The sequence below is a fragment of the Oxyura jamaicensis genome, chromosome 3 (genome assembly GCF_011077185.1).
Source record: "Oxyura jamaicensis isolate SHBP4307 breed ruddy duck chromosome 3, BPBGC_Ojam_1.0, whole genome shotgun sequence".
Taxonomy (NCBI): domain Eukaryota; kingdom Metazoa; phylum Chordata; class Aves; order Anseriformes; family Anatidae; genus Oxyura; species Oxyura jamaicensis.
The window spans coordinates 2,952,789-2,975,423 of record NC_048895.1 but is presented as its reverse complement, the minus strand read 5'-3'; the positions used below and the strand labels follow the sequence as shown (position 1 = coordinate 2,975,423).

Here is a 22,635-nt window from a genome sequence, read left to right as displayed (position 1 = left end):
GTTTAAGACTGACAGCATATGTAGATATTTGTGCTGTAATTTTTATAGCACATACATATATGTATATATAGCTATGCACAGATCTCACTTAGAATTCTGGGTCTTTTCTGAAAGTGAGAAGAGAGCAACTGTTGTACAGAAAAAACCAAACCTCATAAGTGTAGAAATTAGAGATCCGCAGGTATAATATAACCCAGTTATTGTGGTATATACTATCTCTTTTTAAACAATAGAAATAAAACAGTGAACCCTATCTTGATCTCCATTATTCCAAACAATCTTACTACTTGGCTTAAGTTGTGAAGGGGTAACAGAGTGACATTGGCTCCATAATAAAACCTCTTTAATTAATCTGAACTAATAGTTCAAATAAACAAGGACCCAATAATTTAAGTGGTCATTTAGAGTAGACAGGGTCCAAAACATGCAGTGTTCTGCATATAAAGTGGTCTATAGCAAAGACTGTTGCAATAAGAAAACTGTTGGGTGGTCATCAGCTAGTGGTGAGAGATGCTCTGTGGTCAGCAAATACGGGTTTTGTAGGTATTGTGCATCTCGTAGCCTGTTGCTGAAAATGCAATGCTTTTTATTTTTTTTTCCCTTTGGAAGGGTAATAGAGATCTCATTGGCCTCCAGTTTAGGACTCAGGGTTCAATGACTTACCCATTACGTTTGGATCCCTTCCAGTCCTAAAAAATCTTGGCATTGCTGCTCCTGAGAAATGCAAGGAAAGGGAATGGGACGTGGACCCCTTCATTTCAAGGTCACTGATTTGATGAGGTCTGGGTTAGCAGTGACCAAAAGTTATTACTGCATGGTGACTGTTTTGGTTTCCAGTGTGAAATGAGATTATGATCTTTTAGTCCAATTCCCAGCTGAAGAATGTTCATAGTACAGAAGCCACCGTTACAGCTGACACTAATTGGCACTCTGCTTAGCACCGAGAGCAGGTAGACCAAGCGCTGAATGGGCATTAGAATGGATTTGTATTTTAATTCTTTGAAGTCCTCCTTCCAAAGGAGGTTTGAAATGCTCAAGACACAACTTTCTGTTGTCTTTCCTATGCAGGTGCCTTGTAGGGGATGCAGAATTCCACGCTATCAAGCTGGCAGTTCTCTTATGTAAGAGAAAAAGTAATTTTTTTTCCACTGAGCAGATAACAGTAACATTTATTTATATTCACCAGAGTTTGCATTCTATCCAGGTGTAATTTATGTAGGAAAACAGAGAACACTTAGAGCCACAGTTGGAAAAAACGTATTGTGTCACAAAAAAAAGGTGTTTAAGATCATGTACTGGTCAGGACTTTGTGAAAGTTGGAGTTTTCATGTCTTGATCAAAAGCATGAGCATAAACAGGACATAGATTTTGCTTGCTCAATTCCAGAGCTAAGTCTTACTGTTGCTCTAAATGTTATGTCACAGGCATCAGTTTAGGAGAAAATCTAAGTTTGGCTTCTTAAATGCTTCTGTTAGCATCTTCTCTTCATTTTTTTGCCTTACCTCTTGGACTCAATGTGTTCTGATAGAACAGGACATTAAAGAGCCATTGAGAGAAATCCAGTGGGGGAGCTGCTAGAATTCCCTGTGTAATACAGGGCGGGTCGCTATCTCACTGATACCTGTGGTCCCTGAAGCTCTGTTTAGCATGCCCAGGTCACATCACCATTCTCTCCTGTAGCATCTGGGTGCGCGTCCATACTTCATAGCAGGGAGGATGGATGGCACATTTGAAAGCGACCTTCATGGCCGAGATGATTTTTTTTCAAAGATCTCAGCTGGTCTCATGCTGAGGCACATTGTCTTACAGTAGTAGTTGGGCTAAGGCTGTGTCAGATTAATTCACGGCAGCAGGGCCATCTATAGCAGGAAGGGTTGCAGCAGCATCTCCTCTTGTTACACTTCTGTCGGCTTCTCTGACTCCTAGATGCTTCAGTGAGGGTGAAAAGCACGGGCCATGTGGGCAGTTCTGGGGCTGACCAAATGGCACTGCATAAAATCTTAATTTAATTTAAGATTTATAAAGGTGCCTGGTTAACCTTCAGGATGGTGAGACACAGTGCTTTGCATTAGAAAGGACACTCACTGATTTTTCAAAGATTTCCAAGAAATCTGCTGGCAATGGTAGAGCAAACTGCAGCTAGTAAGACAAGATAATCCTGCAGAGGGTAGGATGGTTTGATCCATGAGCATCTTTTAATAGAACTTAAATTCCCACAGCTGTGTTCAGCCCTATGGTCTTAGCAAATCGTGAGTGAAGGAAGGAACCATACAAACAGAGCTCGTTTGGCTTTTACTGGATTCCCTGCGTTCTGCACTAAGTAGCAACAAATGCCTGGTCTTTTGTGCATTACATGTTCTTGTAGTATCTGTGCTGAGCTATAAAAACGATCAATTATTTATATGGGAAGCATAGCAAGTCTGAGTGGCATTTCTGTAACCTGGAGCTTCACAATTAATAAATAAAACCGTATCTTCTACTGTCAGTGGCCTGTATCCTTGCTTGCTGAGCTGCATGCTGGGCAGCCAGAAGAGGAATTGTAGGGGCACATTTACTTTGCTGGTGTAATTACTTGGCAACATTGTCAATATTATCTACCTTGCTTAGTAGAAAAAGGATATTACTGTGAAAATATCTACAATAATATTAAATGAAGCCTTGCATAATTGTTTGCTAAGAAGGCATCATGAATTATATTGTAGCAAGCCTTTATAGCAATTGCTGCTGTTTTTTTTTTTTTTTTTTTTTTTTTTTTTTTTTTTTGTGGTAGTGGTGTTTTTTTTCCTTGTTTATTTTATCCCTCTTTCTTCCTCGCTACTTCATACTGAGTCCAGGAAAACTCCATGATGCGATGGGCAGAAAACACAGGGTTAGCAGTAAGGAGTAAGTGTTAACCACCACAAATGCTGCAGTATTCCTTGCAGCGTAGTTGTTTCTGTCCTTTGGGTCAGGGTTAAGCACAGTACAGCAGCACTTTCAAACTGCCTTAAGAGTACGAGAAGCTGAAGAGGAGGTCATCTTTTGAAGGGTCAGCAAAAGCAAAATAACAAGGTATATCTGTGTGTGGGAGGGAGGCGTTTGATGTGTTGGTGGTACAAGTAAGAGACCGAGTGAAATCTTTTTAGGTGTAACATGCAGCATCCAGTCCTGGAAGTTCATTTGTGCCTCTCCAGGTTTCTGAGTCAGGTTTTCCTTAGCACTTCAAGAAGGTCATATTTTCTCTAACGTCTAAGCTGTTTGGTCATCTTTTTATTCTTTTACTGCAAGAAAGAAAAGCAGAAGTGTGTACATATATATATATTGACTATAGTTCCAGAACTTCTTCTTGAATATTTCAATACAGTGCCTGACTGTGGTAATTTAAGATGGTGCCAAATAGCTTTCTCTCATGCAGGCAAAGTTGTACTGAGCCATGGAGAGGGGTACTCAGGGCATGTACTGTCCTCTCAGTAGTGGCTTGCATTGAATTTGTAAAGCATGCAACAAAAAAGCCCGTACACCAAGAATGGGTGGTGAGCTGAGATAGCTTATTAATTAACATCCTTGTTCATCCCTCAGCATCAAAACAGCTTGAGCTTTTCAAAAAAAAGAGTATTTAACTCAATTTATCCACAATTATCATGTGCTCCATGGCCAGAGAGTCACTCACACTAAAAATAAAATTTAAAAATCCCATCGTGTAGCCTACGGTATCTCTACCCATTGTTGCAGCTCTCAAGTTGTCTTCATATAAAATGGATTTGGGCAAGTTATAACCATTCGTCAAACATCTGAAATATCACTATCCACAATATGTTGGATATGCTTTAATTGTTTGAAATTTCTGTCTTGAAATGATCCTTCTAAAAATGAGTTTGATTTTTTTTTTTTTCTTTTCAGTGTAAGCAATGTCTTTATGGTCTTAAAGAAAAAAAAAAAATCCTATAGCGTTGTCAGAAGGGCTGTGTTCCACTTTATGAACCCTGAAGTAATGGCTCTGCAAAAGTACATGCAGAAATCTGTTATTGACTGCAAAGACATTCGGTACCGATTGACTGTGAACTAAAGCATCATTTTCACACTCATACCAGCATCAAAATAATATAATATTTGAACCTCTGATTTGATTGATACATCTCAGCAGCAGGACACTCAGACTTGTATGTCGTAAAGTGAAAATGAAATATTTCATGTCATTGAATACAACAGCCTGGCATGCAGTAGTTAAAATCCAATGAAGTTCCAATCAATCCTGCAGTTACTACAGCAGTTCTTCCTGTTCTGAGAGGGCTTCCAGGAAGACATGGAGTTAGAATGGTGACTAGTCAGTATTTGTACTTCTAAGGCCCTAATATTTCTATCTTGCAAAGTCTGCTAACTATAGGCAAGCAATTGTCTGAACAGCAGCTTGGAATACAGGAGATCCAACTTACCCGTTCTGCAAACTGGAAACTGTATTTTCCAAGAACGTTTACCTACCAGTATTCAGGCAGACACATTTTGCTCTTTGCTCAGCTCAGGGTTCTTGTTCTGCGAAGCCTTTCCTAAAAATTCTCTTAGTAACATAGTCTTTATGTAAAATGCAGTATATTTTTTCATTTAAATTGAATCTGAATTCTCAAGTTTTGGAAAGGACATGTCTGTATTAACCTAGAAAATATTTAATTTGAACACATTCTCTCAGCATTGAGGTAACTCATTGCTTGTATTTTTTTAAAGAAAAAGAAAAAGTAAAGGTTGTTTCAACTTTTTCTATGAAGTGCTCATCTTGACAAGTTCTTAACTTCAGTATATTGTGCCTCATTAGTACTTTAAAACCTGCTGAAGCTAAACTGCATCTTACTTGCCTATTAGTTCAACCTTAGGCCCATCAGTAGAGCATTACCCGATGTCTTGGGAACAATTAAGGCATGCCTTCCCTACCAAACAGTTTTTAAGTGGACAAAACATATTTAACAGTAGAGTTTGTGGCGCACAGAATGGAAATGCAATGAAAACTACTGGGAATATGCATTAATCCTAATGCTGAACAAGTTCCTAATAACTCACTTGAAACTCCTGGGGATATAGTATCAAGTATGTACTCTCTAAATGCTACTAATGAAACATTTACAGTCCACAGTGATAAAAGGAAAATAGAAGAGTCTGTGGCCAGTTAAAGGGCTACTTGAACAACATGCAGAATGCAAACTTCAGATGTATGTGATTATTGATCTTTTCAGCAAAAAGGCTTTATGAATAATATTCATACCATACCATTAGAAGCTAAAGTAGACTGGGAATTAAGCATCAGCAGGAGAGCAATTGATGGATTTAGACAGGTCAGACAATGTCATTCTAAAAGCAGCTAATCAATATGGACAAATGTGTCAGAAAGGTGATTTGAAAAATGACTTTATAATAAGGGAGGGAAAAAAAAGCCAGGTTCCTTAGGTCCCCCATTTTTCCTCCCTCAGAATTATGTATTATTGAAGCAAGGTTGCTAACTGTTTCACATTTCAACAAGCAGCAAAAAGAAATTAAACTCAAAAACTCAAGGACAAAGCTATGGTTTCCCCCCACTGAAAACAAACACGTAGGCTGACACCAGGGGAATTTTGCCCAGTGTAGCTGCCGTGGTGTCCCTGCTGTCCAATTTCACAGCTGGGCCATACGTTAGCCCACCTCATTTTGAATCCTCTTTGAAGTTGCAAACTTAGCACCAGAATCTGTGTAGCATTTTGTTGAAAAGGGTTGCTCCAGCACTCCTGAGGAGGCAAAACCTTTCTGAGCTGGATTCTTTTTGCAACAAAAGAGCTGTGATGGCTTTAACTTGATGGCTTAGGTAGCTTTCCAGCTGCTTTGTTCTCATTCAAGTGGTGCAAAGTGGTCAGAGAGATGCCACTTGATTTCCAGTTGGACTTCTTCAGGAGTCGACTGCCAGCCATTGGATATTGTTAAGCTTTTGTCTGTCAGATTAAAAAGTGCGCTACATTAAAGTGTGATGTTATTTGCTCTTGCAGTTCACCGTAACCTACCAGCTGCCTGAACAGCACGCGCTTATCAGAGCCTGCTTAATTCTCGACTTGCTCTCCGAAACTTCTCACTGACTTCTATTCTTCCCAAACCATGAAGAAAACCTGGTGGTTAATGCTTAGGGCTACAGGTTAATGCTCAGTAACTGTTTCTAATTCTGACAAAAACTTCCTGCGTGACCTATTGGATGCACAACCAAACCTGTCCTTTGCTGCAATTTCCCCACCGGTAAAATAAGTAGCGTAGTACTTCACCACTTGAGAAGTTTATACTCCTGAACTCCCCTGAGATATTCCAATGGAAGGAATAAAAGAAAGGGTTTATAAGTACCCAGGGCATTGTTATTATTTCTCCTTTTGTCAAAGACAAGGCTGCCTTCAATTTATTTGGATCTCTAAAAGTAGGAAAAAGATGACTGAACAGCAATGGATGTGGAAGTTCGGAACTAGTTTCTTGTTTGTATCATTCTCCGCTGTCTCAGAAAACACTGCTAATTGCATCGGTCCCTCTGAAATCATATCTTCTGTGTGACTCACCTCTCTTGGATCCAACAGTTGAATGTGTCGTGGGAGACAATATTTTCTTCCCTGAAATAACCTTTCTTTTTGAGGTCCATCATGACAGGACGTCTGGGTAGGCTGAAATCAGCTTGAATATTCTGAACATCCTGTATCCCATCTGAGATTCTCACCATGCTCCTGGAAGAAGAAAGATTAACTTGGGTATCATTGGTAACTTCTCAACAGTTTTTTATTGCCCCTTGAAAACATTCTCTTGTCACTGCTGTGGATGAACACGTTCAGGATGAATGTGGTCCCCTGTGGGATGGCAGAAGGCAGGGCTCCGGGGGAAGTCTGCCCACTGCCACCCCCTGGCCTTCAGGGGAGCAATGAGGGGAGGCGTTGTAACGCCCTGCCATCTGGAAGCGACTGGAGGCAGGGTAAGTGATGAGGAGCAATGCAGCCAGATTCAGTCAGCTTGGCTTTGTGTAGGTACTCAGTCAGCTGATGGCAAATATGGTCCCATGCGTAAGATAACAGAGCGGCTGGGGATTATTTACTAACCAGGACGTGTGTATAGCACGCTGATGGGGAAAAGGACTTTGCAAGTTGCACTGGGGCAGTAAAAAAAAAAAAAGCTGAGAGGTAACGTATGTGAATGTTGATGTTGTTGATGTGAATGAAGATTTCTGTAGAGCCATCACTCTACCCTTTTGCCACTAGGTACATTCTTATTACTGAACTACATCCATCTTGCAGCTTTTGATAAGAATATTTTTATACCTAGTCACTGCATTTGATTCTTTACCAGGTATCATTAATATCAGCTGGGTATGTGGGGTTTCTATCGACTTTAAGGCCACAACCTGGTAGAAAAATCCTGGTTTAGCATAAATCATTGATAGTTCTGCTGCAGGTTTCTGAGAGGACTACGTTATGCTGTGGAGGATGTGTGGCACAGCACAGAGGACCCTGCATTAGCTGGGGCAGCAGTGAGTGGTGGTGGGGAGCCAAGCACTGGGCTGCCAGCAGCCACCACTCGCTGCTTCTGAGAGCTGGGTGTTTTGGAGGGCGTAGCACTGCACCGTAGGCATATGTTGAGTCTTGGTTTAAGGACTTAGAAAGATTTACTTGTGGTGAGGTGCAGCTCAAGCACAGCCTTGGTTTCACCCTGGAGAAGAGGCCTTTCAGCTTGGGATCTGAGCAGGAGCCTAACCCTAGGGTTAGCTCATAACCCAAATCTGCTCCCTTCCCCTCCTCTTCCATTCCCTCCCGTAGATGAGTTCAAGAGGTTTGGCTTCAAAATTCCTGTTTTTCTTCTTACTGCTGGTAATTATTTAAATAACACCAAATCCCCAGAATGCGCGGTATATACCTTATTTACTAGCAGGCCATCAGTTGTTGGTTGCGTTAGTTCTGTGATCAAGTTCAAAGAAAAAGCCTTTAAGAATATTAGCTTTTTTCTTTCCTCCATAGTTCTGCCTCTTTGGCATGGGTGCTCACAGCAATTCCCACTAGCAGAATAGGCACCAAATAGGGTTTTTTCTCCCCTTAATGCTACTTCAGCAGCACAAGGTCAATGCTGCTTTCCCTCTGGTTTTCCCACCTCAGGAGAGTAACATTTCTGAACAGCAATCCCCAGTGTTTAGAGCTACCGTGTCCCCCAGTCCTGAAGCTCGTCTTTGCTGCTAAGAACAAGACCGTATTCTCCATAGTGCAACGTGCCCATGATATTAACCCTGTAACCCGCTGAGCTCCCTTTGCCATCTGCAAAAATAAATCTGGAGTCTGTTTAGAAATTGTAGCTATTTTCCCAGGAACGCTGCATTGTAAAACAACAGTTTGTCTCAAATGTGTTTTGATTTTTCAAAACAGTTTTATCTTGAAAGCGATCCTGTAAGCCTTATCAGGCAAAGCCCCAGTTCCAGTGTAGCCGATTGCTGAATTAAACAGCGCTAAACATTTAACATTCTAAATGAATTAGGCTGTGAGATGTAAAGAAAGCTGAGCTTTAAGATGAAATGTAGGACAAACTCAAAAGGATGTTTTGCCTGTTTCATTCAGCATTAGTATCTTGCCTATAGGCCTCCCTTTGAAATAATCTGTGAACATGGTTACCGTATAATTAGCTGAGCAGTAAGTTAGGTGTTTAAAAATATTTTTTCAGGTGCTTTTTTGTATTCATGATAGCTTCTCAACACCAAAAATCAATCTCAATCAAAGCTGCTACTGAGTTTATCATAAATTATCATGAAAAGGTTTTCTACTGAGTAGATGGTTAATTACTATCTAATTTGAATAATTTTGCATATTAATGAGAAATGAATGAAAATCATTTTTAGATTTTTAACTTCAGCTGAGAAACCCATGGAGATAATGGCCCCCTTTTAAGATGCATGTGATCCTGTTACTAAAGGAGACTGAGAATTTTTTTCATTTACCAACTTGTTTTAAATTGATTAATGGATTAGCGTTTTTGTCATTAATAAACTATATCCAAATGAAAGACAAGTTCATTATTTGACTGTGTGGCCTTATATCTGCTGCCAGAAAAAAAGTAACTGACTGAAAACAGATTAAGGCTTTGCTCAGGGAGTGCGTAGCCCAGCACAATCCTTTGTAAATGCCAGAAAGCCAGAAAACTGCAAAGTTACGCAGAGCTGGCTTTGGGTGGGTAGCAATCCACACGCTTCACGAGATGAAGCATGAATAGGCATCGCAAGCACAGCCCCCTTTTTCTGCTCAACACCCACACCTACCTGGGGGCAGAGCCCTGCCCATGGAAAAGGGGGGATGCAGCAAAACGCAACGGCAACGTTCTGCCCTGGCAATTTCAGCCTAGCTGGTGGAGCAGCCTTTGTGCTTTCAGTAGGCTCCTGTGAGAAGGGAAAGGACAAAAGAGCTCTGCCTCGGGGCTTGCTTGTACCCCATCCTTATCCACCCATTTACAGGAACGTCAGCCAAATTACCGCTGCCCTGTTGCTTCACTGGATCAAGGCAGTTCCGCCTTGAGAGATGCGAGACTCAGAATTCAACCCAGCTTTGGGGGTGTAAGGCCATTGGAAGTTGGGGACTGTAAATGACATTAGATCTGGTCTCCTTTGTTTGTGTAAGGTCTTCAGGGAGGGATCAGCCCTTTGCAGAGTGCCTCGAATGCCGTAGCCCTCATTGACAATGGTGTGGTCGTCCCTGTGCTGCAGCCGTACAAGTAACAAATGAGGACAAGAGGCGCACACCGCTGCCTGGAGCCACACGCCTGCTGGGGAACGGCTGGTTGATGCTGTAGTCCCTGGGTTGTGGGATTCCTCCCTTCTGACTTGCAACTACACAGTGTTTATAATATGAACAAAAGGAGCTTTATAACAAAATTGAAAGGTTGTACGTTAAAAATGAGTATACAATGCACTCTTAGAATAAATAATTAATTGCCAGAAGATATCAGTGAAGCCTAAAGAGTGACATTTATTTAAATATAACAAGACTATCCAGATTTCTAATGGCAAATATTTCAAGACAGGAGGAAAAATTATTGTAGGGAAATAAACCATCCTGCTTCAGAGCATATGCCAGACATTACCTAATGTGAGCTGGGAAGCAACTACGTGTGCATATTTTGGTAGATATTTGACTGCTTACAGCGAGGTGTCTTCCTGCAGCAACTGGCAATAACCCTATATCCAAAACAGCTTACTAGGTACCAAGCAGGCCAGTCCTGCAGTCTGGCCAGCCACACATAAATATCTTTGGAATTGTTTTTCTTCGCTTTGGTAAAATGAAAAGGAGAGTTTATACAAATTCTTTTATATATTCCAGCACTTCTTCACCTTATTTTTTTGGGGGAGTGCTATGGTCCTATATACTATGTTTGTATTTTTGCAACACTTTAAATGTTGTTTCAAACACACAAAATGTTTTGAGGATTAGAATTTTCTGTTCTCTTGACAAAAGCTTCCTTACCTCCATTCCCCTCCATTGTCTGTTTCCTTTTTTTTTGTTTCCTTGAACTACCATGTGTATGGCTAAATGTTGGTTGGATTTGTCTTGAGAGAGCTCTAAGGATAAGCTGTGGACCTCAGACTGTACCACAATTAAAAATGGTATGTCAGCATGTCAAAAAAAAAGGGGGGGGGGAAGAGTCAAAAGGGGAACGGTTTGTAAGAAGTTGGTTAATTAACATAATTTCTGTAGTATAGCAGCATTTTTTTTTGGGGGGGGGCTTGAAATGAAACACCTGTAGAAAATAAATATTGAACTGAACAATAGGAGAACTTAGTAATGATCAGTACGCTTCCCGTACTCACTAGCAGGGCACCAGTGTGTCCAAGTGCACCCAAACAAAATGTTCTCTCTTGTTTAGATCATCACTGCAGTCTCTGCTAGCGCTGATGAAAGAATCAGGGACATAACTCAGAACAGTGTACGAAATCTCCTACATTTCACCAGTGTGCAAGCTAATAAGCGTGTGACAAGCAAAATGTTGTACTCTTTTCCCAGTATTAAGTCGTACTTCACCGATGCTTATATCAACATACCTTTCAAGAATGATTTAGCCAAATTCTTAGTCTTTCTTTGATACTCCAATTGCTTTCAAAAGGGATTTTAAGTGTTGGCTGCCTGAGCTAGTGATTTTTGTCTCTAGGAACGCTATTTCAACAAAACCTCTACTCACAGAGGGTATGCAGGTATGGTTTGTAAATCGTACCAATGGATTTGGTCAATAGGTCAGTAAGAAATAATGAAGCCGTGAGATCAGAAGATGTGTTAGCACCTTTAAGTCACCATGCATGTTTGCACAGAACTCAGTGCCTGCCACTGATACTGAAGTTACTCTAATGAACTATTATTTTCAGGTTTTCTGGTTTCCTATGTCGTAGAAGAGGCTCTGCAGCATGCACAGCTACTCACTTTCTGGTGAGTAAAGTATTTGCCATCATCAGAAACGTCAGCAGAAGGTCAGACTGACTGCATGAGAATTGTGTGAATATTTTTGCAGCTTTCATTAGCAAAATTATTTTAATTAGTGAAGCCCAAAGTAATTGAAGGAGAAGGTCATTTTATTTGTTTAGGATCAATGCTTCCATCACCATCCTAGTAGAATACATTTCTACATTTGTGAGAACTAATTCCAATCTCGTGTAAATCAAGAATAAGCCCGCTGTGGTAAATAGAGCCCCTCTACTGTAAAACTTGAATCCTAAACCCTGCCTTAATGGAGGAGAATGGAACTGGGTGTCTGTTCCCTTTTGATCCTCTTTCAAAGGTGTTTTGCCTTTGGAATGTTCTTTGGACTCGTTGCACCTACAGGACAACCTGCAAAGTACAGGAAGCCGTTAAGAATGCAATGATGCGAGATGGATGTCCATTGTATCCAAGGCATTATATGGACGCAGTAGGGCGCTGGTCTTGCTGAAGGTGTGAGCTGCTCAGCCTGTAACCACAAGCTGGCAAATTCTTGCCAGCGGGATCGTTCTAACAAGATGTAGCAATAGGGAAAAGTAACGTAAGCTCCTTCACGCCGCACCTGAATGTGTGTTTTTTCATTTATTTTCTATATAAGTAGCTATTTTTTTCAAGGAAGATCACACGTAGGTAGAATAAGAGGAGTAAAGGCAGCCAAATGTTAAGGGCTCTGCTGGCACTACATTTTCCTTATTTTTTGTGATTTTACCTCTCCACTACATGCATACATTCGTGCTCAGTTTTCCAGTGTACCTTTTTCTGAACTTTTCTCTTAAATGGCACAGATGTAACTTCACACCCAGTCATAGGAAAGGCTCTATCCCTTGAAGACAGTGAGATTTTTAAGATCCAAATGCTTCAAACACCATTTGAAATGATCAAGGGCAGGGACCACTCATGAAAATTACCATGCGCCAGCAAGCTAGCCATTTGAAATAAAAACAACACAAATAATTGCTGGGCTTGTTCTGTATCATATGAATTCACAGAGTAATGACCAAACTGTGGCACAGCTCCACTCTCACTTATATTAAGCGTAAATTTATAGTAGTTGCAGTGAAGTCAATAGCATTTCTTTGGGCTTACAAAGGTTACTGAATGTCAAATTCTGCTTTCAGGCTGAGAACAAAATAATTCTAAAGATATACTGAGAGCACGATCCTAATTTGCTTCAGCAGCCTTTGGCCTCTTTGTCATACAGAAACCCAGGAAATTACAGAAACTTCAGGTTTGTGTTCCTTTTAAAGACGGGATGCTTTTTCAAAGACCATCTGAGGAAGCAGAGTGTGTACCAGTTAGGCACTGGCCTGGTTTTGAAGGCCTGGTGGATATGTGTGCCCTCAGCTGGAACCAGGAGAGTTCACTTGCTCAATTGGAACTGGGTGATCTTCATTTCCCCGCCTGGAACTGCCTACCTCGGGGCAGGCAAAATCCTCCCTTTGCTTCCTGCTGTGCCCTGAAGTGCACAGGCTTGACATACTTTAAAATGATAAAAACTTCCTGAACTCCAAACACGACTCAGCCCAGGGCTAGCTGTTGAGACAAGCCATGGAGATGTTCCGCCTCATTTCAACAATTAGTGGATTATCCTTATGCTGGTTGATTATCTTTGTTACAGCCTTGTATGCCTTACTGAAGCCCAATTCCCACTGATTTCAATGTGTAAGATGCAGTTTTTGTTTTAATGATAACTCTGGAATCTGGAATTAACTATGCCAAATGAGGTGGCATATGGAGGTCCAAGTTAATTTCTGTTTAATAGAAATAAATAAAGGTGACTCTCCCTCAGGAAAACAGGGTCTGAAAGGTGACTTGGCTTGCTGAGACATGTGGATGATGTTTTTATGCCAAGCCTAAATGGTAGGCAGGAGGAGAGATGTTTCAGAAGGGCATTTTGAATTTGCAGATGTGCAAACGGCTGTGTGTCTGTAGCAGTATATTTTAGGATGGCTAGGCCTTCACAGGCACCCAAAGCTTTGACATCCCCCATTGTGGCACATACGTAAATGCACTGTGAGCATGTGTGCATCTTGGGCCATCCTGTCTCCCTTTGCAGGAGCAATGTCAAGCAGAGAATACCTTTTCTGCTCTGCCCTGATGCAAGGACAGACAGGAGCTGCACACTGCCTGAGTCCATTAGCTGGTCAGAGTGCATGCAGGAGACGAGCAGATACCACTCCCAAGGTTCCAGTGGCAACTTTGTATTTCGAGCATGCCTGGGACTGCTGGGCAAAAAATAAGGTAACTGCCATGGTTTTCTGCACGTGCTCCAAAGATGTGGGTATGCTACACCACTCGCCCACAGAACCCATCCTCTAAGTAAAGCTGCTTCAAAGCTTCACTCTTCCAGCCTCAGTCCAACCCACCAAGTCTCAGCCACCATGTCAGCTGCTACAAAAGTCACTTCAGATATTCCCTGTGCTATTGGAATGAGGCTGCTTTTTGTGGAAGTGCAGTGACCAATAACATGAGCTTGTTGGATGAATTATGTCTTGACACCCATCCAGGTAAAGCAGCAGAGATGACGGATAGTTTGGCAGAAGTAGTGCAATTAACATATGAAAGGATATCTATAACATATGGGCATCAGTATATATTTGTGGATTAATACATGGCTATTCTTCTGAAAAATAGGTTTTAAAATTGTCCTTTCTGCTTAAAAAGTCAATGAAGATTTAATTATAAACCTGAACATACCTAATACATATGTAAGAGAGATCCTGAAAAAAAATTAGAGGACACAGAATGAAATTAAAGCCAAAACTTGTCTAACCATTAACTACAATGGATTAATGCCAGTTTACACCACCTGAGAATCTGGCCGATAATATCTATTTAGCACGCATTGTCCTGCATCTCTTGTGTTATTTATTTTCAGTCATTAGAACAGCTTTGGCAAAGTAAGGTCCTGCTTTATTTCGGAGGTGAGTCTTAAACAAACCCTCATGCCCAATGCTCTTTTTCAGTTTCATTTTGTGTGTGTGTGTGTACAATGAGCTGGCTATGAACGGTACCTTGTAAGCTATGGATTGTCTTGGTTTATGGATTCTCCTATGTATTTATATACTAATTACATAACTAGTTTAGTAAACTTGTACTTCTTAGGTAAGACATTCCAGAAATCAAAATAGTCAACATTAAACACCACAAGTACAGCTGCAGTTTTAAATATTTTATAATCCAATCAAATTGTTTGAGTAGTAATGCATTTAAATGTTGTTATGGAATCCCCTCTAGACTTTTTAAAATGGTTACTCTGTTCTTGGCTTTGCTATTTATGAAATTCATATGGGATGACATTTTTAATAATAGAGCATTTGACTTACAGAGTAGCAATTCCTGCAGTGTCTCAGTATAATCTATAATTTTCTGACTGAACTTTCAGAGGGACACAAACACATATCACACTTTTATTAATGAACATATACATCTGTTGATGTTGCCATAATTGAAATGACCTTAAGTGAGAAGACCTACATAAGTCATTTAGCATTTTTTATGATGCTTGGGTGAAGATGCTGTGCAGATGCAGCTGTAGGAAGCTAAGACAGGAGCATAAAAGCTGTGCTAAAATGACAAAGGAAGGTTTAATTTAGAAAAAGGCACAACGCAAAATGCAGCCCGCGTATAATTAAGCGACGTCCAGTACGATCGAGTCGGACAGAAGAAAGCTATCAGGGAGTCTAAATTACCTCTCCTCCCTAGAGAGAATGGCACTGGCAGGTCAGGGCTGTGCTAAATGCTGGGTAACATAAGGGTATTTGATTGCGGTTGCTTTTGCTGTGCAGAGGTCGTGGATAAACTGTGGACATCATTTTTGAGAGGCCTAAGTTCCCGAACCTCCTCAAGCACAAATATGTGTCAGAAGGGCACGTAAAAAACAACAGCCAGGGCTTTGGGGAAAAACCCAACCCAACACATGCTCCTTTGCAGTTCATCTTCGGCTCTCTTCCATTGAACGGCACAGTCTGAAGCCACATAACTGCTCAAAACTGGGTCAAAAAGTCATGGAAGGACTGGTGGCAGGCAGGGCTCCCCAGGGACAAGTCATGAGGTGGCATCCCATGTCAGTGGCTGGTGGCAGGCATAGAGGAAGAGCACAGGCAGGGAGCCTTCAGCCTCCCTGGGAGGCAGAGGTGCCGGTGTCAGCTCACTCCACTTCCACGTGGTCTGGGGCTGCTCTTGCTGGGCTGTGCGAGCCCTGTCGTGCATCCCAGCCAGCGCCTGTGACATGGGATGGGTGGCACGGGACACAAGCACAGGAGCAGGTTTGTGGGAGGAACGTCCCAGGAGCCAAGGGGAGGTGGGCACGCCTCCCAAGGTGACCGTGTTTCTGCGGCGTTTCAGCAACACTGCTTCTGCCCTTTGTGTGCATCTCTTCATCTCCTTAAGTGTGCAGAATGATTTTTCTGACTGCAGCCAAGCCAAATGTGTATGTGGTGAAATCAGTGATGGAGCTCCCCTAGCTTCTGAACCACGCTAAGGTAGTGCTGCTGACATTTTCCATTGGTGCACTGCTTTGACTTGGAGTTTATACCAGAAGAACTTTAAGGAGAGATCCTACAGGAGGGGGCATAGATCCTGCTCCCACATACACAGCTGTAAATCTCCATCACCCGGAAGCTCTGGAGCTACTCCAGGTTAACTTCACTGAAAATGAGCCTGGAATCAGGCCCTGTGGTGCCTGAGCTCTTTCAGACTGTTATTAATTTGAAAAGAGAAAATGAATTCTTGTTAAGGGAAAATAAGCAGTGTTTATTAATAATAATTAGAAAGGGAAGACGTTAGTTTTGATATATTGGCTTAATTTGGTAAATAGACAGATGAGTAAAAAATAGAATTAATAATTTTTCAAACCGGTAAACATTTTCTGTGGCTTAATATAAACTGTGCCTCAATGTTTCTTTCGAGCCATGGGCGGCTCCCGCAGTAGCAGCTGCAGCAGAGTGCGATGGCTGAGCGCCCCGCGTAGCCCCGAAGTCAGGCTCCTGCGCCGGGATGGGGTCGCCAAAGGCCCTCGAGGTCAGAGCGGTGGCACCGGGCTGTGTCGCTGGCAGCTGGGACACGGAGTACTTCGGATGCTGCCACACTTTGTAAGAACCACCGCTCAGGATTTGTTTCTGCGTGTGTTTTTTTGTTCTGGCGAGGAGCACGAAAGATGGACTTCTTCAAAATGCCCTCTGCACGCAGCAGCAGCTAAAGGCATTTCGATGCTAGAGTAAGGTCCCTTTGCTGTAGGCCCTGAAGACCGTGGTTGTTTGTCTGTTTAGACTGCAGAATTTAGGAGGGGAACGAGAGGCATGGATGTGTGTGCCAACAGCATCTCTGAGTTCCTCTTCTGCCACTAACCCACGTCTCCTCTCAACCACCAATGCGAATAATTATTTCACTGGCAAGAAGGAGTAGTGGCACCAGCACCAGCATCGCTTCTGGAAGATCTCAGTAATGCTTTACTTTCCCATCTATTCGCCCTAGTCTTGTACTCGGTGACTTTTGGTGGGATCACAGCACAAAGGAAGGAATGGCTGCGATCCAAATGCGAGCTGAGTGGAAGAAACACCAGTATCGCGCTTCACCAGAAGCCATACACTAATGCACCAGGATTATTGTGTTCTTCACAGGCAGAATGATTGTATGTAATTTTACATGTAATGTTCTTTGAACATATGGTTCATAACATAAAAATCCCTTCATTTTAATTGACACAATAGGCTGGAATAGCATTTTTTCCCTTGCCAAAGTGCTTGTTATGGTCTGCATCACCTATAATGTGCATTCTGTAAAGCTCCTAACTAGGTATTTGGATGCTGGAATGCAAAAGATTGCTATTTATGAGACCATGAGACCACCTAGTGGGTCAATGATTTGCATTTTAAAAGTTCATTAATATGTACTAAGATCATAACAATGCCGGTATTTCATCAGACTAACCTTCATCTCAATCTAGTAATGAATACCTTTTAAAATTTTTCTTTTAACATAAAACAGAGGAGCAAGCAAATATGTATTTTAGTGACTCTCAAACTGCTCTAATTGAAAGCTTAAAGGACCCTGGGCAAGGCATTTTTCTCTCAGCACTGGACAAAATCATTTTTTCCCTCTGTTGTTTTTAAGAATCCACTAGACGCTTCAAAGTGATTTTTTTATTATTATTATTTTTTTTACCTAATCCCTTTTTCTTCCTTCACGGACATATATTGGTTCTCTATTATAAGGTTGCTTATGAGTGCTAGTCTGCCTGGCATTGATTTTTTTTTTCTTCTTATTTAGGAATAGCGCTACTGTGGATTTGCTTTGGAGAAAACACAAATCTAAAGACTTATATGATTTTTCACACGTATTACAAAGAAGTATAAACTTTCTTCTGACAGCTGTGCCCCATCCGGATTTCTCATCGAGCTGTTTGTATGCCCGTACCCATCTCGGCTGAAGGAGCCTTTATTAAGCATAACCAGAACCACCCTTTCCTCCCAACCCTGTGTTCATCTCGATCGGGATCTGTCCCTTTCTCAGAGAAACTTCAGAGTAATAATAATCCAGCTGACAGATATTATATTTTGATTTTTTTGTCAGTTTCACAGCCATAGCACGGAGGAATTTACTTTAGACTCCCTTTCATTAAAGTTTAATCACAAAGGCACATACAGAGTTAGGTGAATGCCTGCGTGACTTGTCTGAAATATAGGTTAATTAAGCAAGCTAAATATACTTTACCGAACAGAACAATAGAGCGCACCAGCCTTCAGCTGAATTCAGCAGATACCGAGACAGGAGCGATCATCCCAGGCGCTTGCTCCGAGCTTCCCCAGGCCGCTCGGATCTCGGTCCAACAGCATAGACTAGCGGCGAGAGGGAGCATCGGAGCCGGGCGCCGTTGCCTTGCCAGGGGCTGGGACCCCGCAGCCCCCCGAGCCGCAGCGGGGCCGGCGACCTGCCCCTGGGTGCGTGGATCCTGCGGGATTTGCTGAAACGCAGAGGTGAGCGAGGGTTGCCCTAGTTATCCAAGCCTGCTTACTGTTGGCTAGGTAAGCTGGAGAAAATCGTTCAGCTAGTGAAATAGCTAACAGTTGCATAAACTTACCTAAAAAGAAGCAAATAGGGGCAGCTCCTGCCCTTTCTTTTCTTTTTTTCTTTTCCTTTGAGCACTCAATTGTCTGTAATTCAGCATATCCTCATACTTTTTTACAGTATCGCGTTTTCCTGGCTGTGTCATCATGGTTTTCGTATTGTGTGGCCTGAGGTAGGGAGTTTATAAGTGAAGTGGAGAGGTGACTGGAAACTTTTTTTTTTAATTCACTTTGATTTCTTCTAAGTCCGTTTATTTCCATATTTGTTTGGGTTCACTTTTGTTTGTCCGCAAACCCACAGGATGAGCGCACAGAAGAGAAAGAGCATCCACCTGTTGTGGGTGGAACTGGCTTCCTTTTCTTGTGCTCAGAAGTCTTACACTATTTTGTTGCATATAATATCTGCCCAGGAACAAGATCTGCAGGCCTCTAAAGAAGCAAAACTTCCACTGATTTCAAGAGGGGCTTGCTCAGTGAGAGTTCAGTGTTTGGCCTCATGAGCTTTAGCAAGACCTTCCTTTTCCTTAGCGCAGCGGAGATCCCTGATAGATTTCTCCTGGAAATAGAGCAAGACTACACAGAGGATGCTAAGGAGACTACCTTCTCTTTACGAACTTAGTCATCTTGCTTATCCATTCCTGCCCACCTTAACTAGTCATTCACGTTTACAAAAAATGGATGTTTTATGTGGAGGAAAGCTGACAATCATTTTCCACACCTTTTTTTCTATTACTGATGACCAAACGAGCTGCAACACGATGAAAAATCCCAGTGTAAGAAGAGTGCTACTTGTGAGACCTAGAATAACCCCAGGACGGGTTCTGAGGACATCTGCTGGACTTCCCAATTGCTCATTAGTTCAACCACACAGTTTCATATAAAGGCCTGATGGTGTTGCCTATAACACTGGTCCACCTCATGGCTTCAGAAGAATTTGTTCTAGTCATTAGTAAAATACGTCCTGCCTTCAGTAGAAGAACAAAAGCGTGTGTAAGGTTGGCAAGCGGGAGATAAGGCACGTGCAGACGAGATGGTAGTGATGTTCGGTTCAAGAAGGGTTAGGGCAGTAGCTGTAAAAACACACTGGCAGTGGAGAGGAAGGGAGACCTGGACCAGAGCAGCAGAGGGTAGAGACAGTCTTCCCATGCTTGGCTGCAGAAAAGCTAGGCTAGCAGACAGCTGAGTGGGTCAGGTATTAAATGCTTATTGTTTTCACTGGGGATTTTTTTTCCTGCTCACTGGAGTACAGTTGAACTGTGCTATCTCAAAGGATGATAAGTGATCTGTGATAGATTAGGCTCAACCAGAAACTTCATAACTTTTATTGTAATTGCTGAGAATTAATGCAATGGTGGCTCTGGCCCAGAAGGTCAGTAGTTAGTCCTGCTAAGGTTTTGGACCCAGCCTTTCTAAGCTAAAAGGTCAGACTTTCAGTTCCGGCCTCTGTGTGACTAGGTTGCACCCAAGCAGCTCATTATGTCTGCAGTTAATCACAAAGAAAAGCTGTATTTGCAAAGAAAAGAGAGCTTTTAAAACCTCGCCCCCCTGGCAAATCTGCAGGGTTTTTATTGAATCCTTCTGCTGGTGAGTGCCTTCCAGGGGTGACCATGCAATGCTGCTCTGCAAGCTGCATGCAGAAAGCTCTGTGTGGCTGAAAGCTGCGAGACCCACATCACACAGCCCAGATTCCCAAGAAAAGGGGAAGTCCGCAGGGGCTCTCGGTGGCCCACGATGAAGGTTCCCCCCAGCAGGTTGTGTGCTGTGGCAGGAGGTCCTCATTAGCTGGTGCCTACCCAGCCTTTCTGCCTGGCCAGGGACACAGCGCTGGCCTAGATACCTCTGTTGAACTGTCTGAAAGCCATGTGTGACAAAAGAGGCTGTGGCTGCTCCCTCCTCTCTTCACTATTAAAATATCACAAGAAATGTTAGATCTATTCTCATAATTTTCTTTTTTATCCACTCCTAACGCTTCGGGATATGGTCTCCAAATGTTGCTTGCAGAACACAGCTTTATCATAAATAATTTCTTGAGAGCTAGCAGGAGTCACATACTTACATGATCAAATATATGTATGTGAGTGTAGTATTCTTTGCTTAAAAAAGCTGATCACAATTTGAAATATAACTCAGAAAAAATAGCGCTTTCTGAATTACAAAGAGAAAGACAGTGAAGGAATTGCAGGGCAGAAGGACTGCAGGGCCTGGCATTTGCTGTTTGCTGCTGCCAGAACTGGCCTGTGGCTGGATTATAGGAGATACTTGAATGGAAGGCAAAAAATTGTATTAGACTATGCAAAGTTGACAGTAAAGTGAGATTTTTAGCAATTCTTTTGATTAAGCTAATGCTTTCTCTTAGTGTCAGGAACCTTGTCAAAATGTAGCTGCCTGCTCTCTGTGCTGGCTCCAGCGTGGCACAGCTGTAACCTCGGACGCGGCTGCAGCGAGAAGAGCTCTGCAAAAAGTCGTGTTGGGAACTTGCTGGCTCATCTCCTCAGATGAGCAACCCACTCCTGCTGACACGTAAATCCTTTGGTGCTAGGAATCCTTACCTGTGGGCACAGGACTCTTACTACACCTTGCAGCAGTGAAAGAGCTATGTAATTACTAGTAAGTCCCCACAAAATGCCTTACTGAGTCAGAACAGGGGCACAACTACACCCCACGTCTGCAGCAGGGAGAGCAGGAGGTACCAGTACTTCAGCTGCAGACTGGAAAGCACGAACCTGCCTCCATTCAAGTCTATGGGACACAGACTCCTAGAAGGAGTCCTCAGGTATACAGTTTAAGAGGATAAGAGTCTACTCTCCTAAAGTGAAGAATACTGTGATCATGTCTAGAAATAAAGAAGCAGCCAGAGGAAAAAATAAAGCATGTAAAAATGTAGAAAGCAGGAGTAAGATAAGGACTGCGGGGTTCATGAAGGGGATGTAGGAGAAAAAAAAGCTATCGGATATTCTGCCCTTCTATCTTTATTTCTGCTCTCTCATCACTCCTAGTTTTGCACATTCTTTTTTCTTGCCCCTTCTATATCTTTCTCTTCTCCTGCTCCTTCCCTGGCAGGATATGATGCACTGTAGCTTAAAATCTTTGCACTCTTTTGAACTGCCAAGTTTAAAATTCTGAAGGCTTTGAGTGGTAATAGCTGAAATATTTCATATTAGTGAAAGGTTAAAGCTAGGCCACCAGTTCCTGAGTAGAGTTTGAGGGAATTAAAAATGCTCAGATTGGCTTGCTGCTTAGTCCACCAGCTTCAGCAAACACGCACAGTCAGTCTTTGCCACTTCTCTCAGAAGTGAGGTGCAGGAAGAAGGCAGTGAGAGGGGCCTGAAGTGCCTGTTTGTAACCCTTGATTTATAGGGCAAGGGAGACTTGGATGAAATTTCTGTTCTTGGGCATAGAATGCTCTGTACGTGCTCTCAGTGTTGGCAAGCAAAGGATCTTTTGTGTGTTGTGGTGGTGTGTTTTGAGTTGTGGGGGCTACCTCGTGCATGTTGAACAGATGAAGCACTGTGGTATTTTTTTTTCCTCCTTCTTTGCTTGGCTGACCATACCTTATGGGCTCTGGAAGGTCAGTGAAATCATCTAGATATTAATTCTTTCATGTGTCAGAAAAAATAACAATGATGATGTCATTTTTTTTAGGACCAAGGGTTTCTCCATAATGGCTTACGGAATACGACTCTCTCCTCTTCTGGGGAATTTGGGAACAATCTTCTCCTTTTAGGACAGTTCTCCATAGTTTGATGTCAGACTATGTCAGTCCAATTCAGCAGAGATTTAGGAGTAGTTTTTTTTTGGTTTTGTTTGTTTTCTTTGCTTATTTATCTGCATGTCTTGAAGTCAATTCATTTTCTTACTATTCAGACATCAACCAGCGAGTCACAAATCAATATCTGACCACGTAATTTTTTGGTGTAGGCAATGAGGCATGCTTAAGGGGTTACAGGAAAAGAATGACAGAAAAGGGCACGTTTTAAAGTGAAGTTAACGCTCTGGAACTGGACAGATTGACATCAATCAATAAAGCACAAGGAGCTGCTCAACGGCTGTTGCTTAAGCCTCTTCTAGAATGACCATTTACAAGGGAAGGTCATTCAATTTTTGTGCTGTTGTAA

General features: G+C 42.2%; 1 long non-coding RNA gene across 5 annotated transcripts in view; it reads left to right on the top strand.

Moving 5' to 3' along the window:
- LOC118165104 overlaps positions 1–18,022 on the top strand; it is a 41,038-nt gene extending 23,016 nt beyond the window's left edge. Inside the window, exons 4-6 of one of the 5 annotated variants that reach the window (XR_004749858.1) lie at positions 11,345–11,405; positions 12,572–12,681; positions 13,510–15,591. This is a non-coding gene — a long non-coding RNA (uncharacterized LOC118165104). Of the gene's footprint in view, positions 1–1,068; positions 1,134–11,344; positions 11,406–12,571; positions 13,297–13,509; positions 15,592–17,723 lie in introns of those variants that run through there. The other 4 variants (XR_004749857.1, XR_004749859.1, XR_004749860.1 and 1 more) reach the window with 4 other exon arrangements.
- Positions 18,023–22,635: the final 4,613 nt, after the last annotated feature.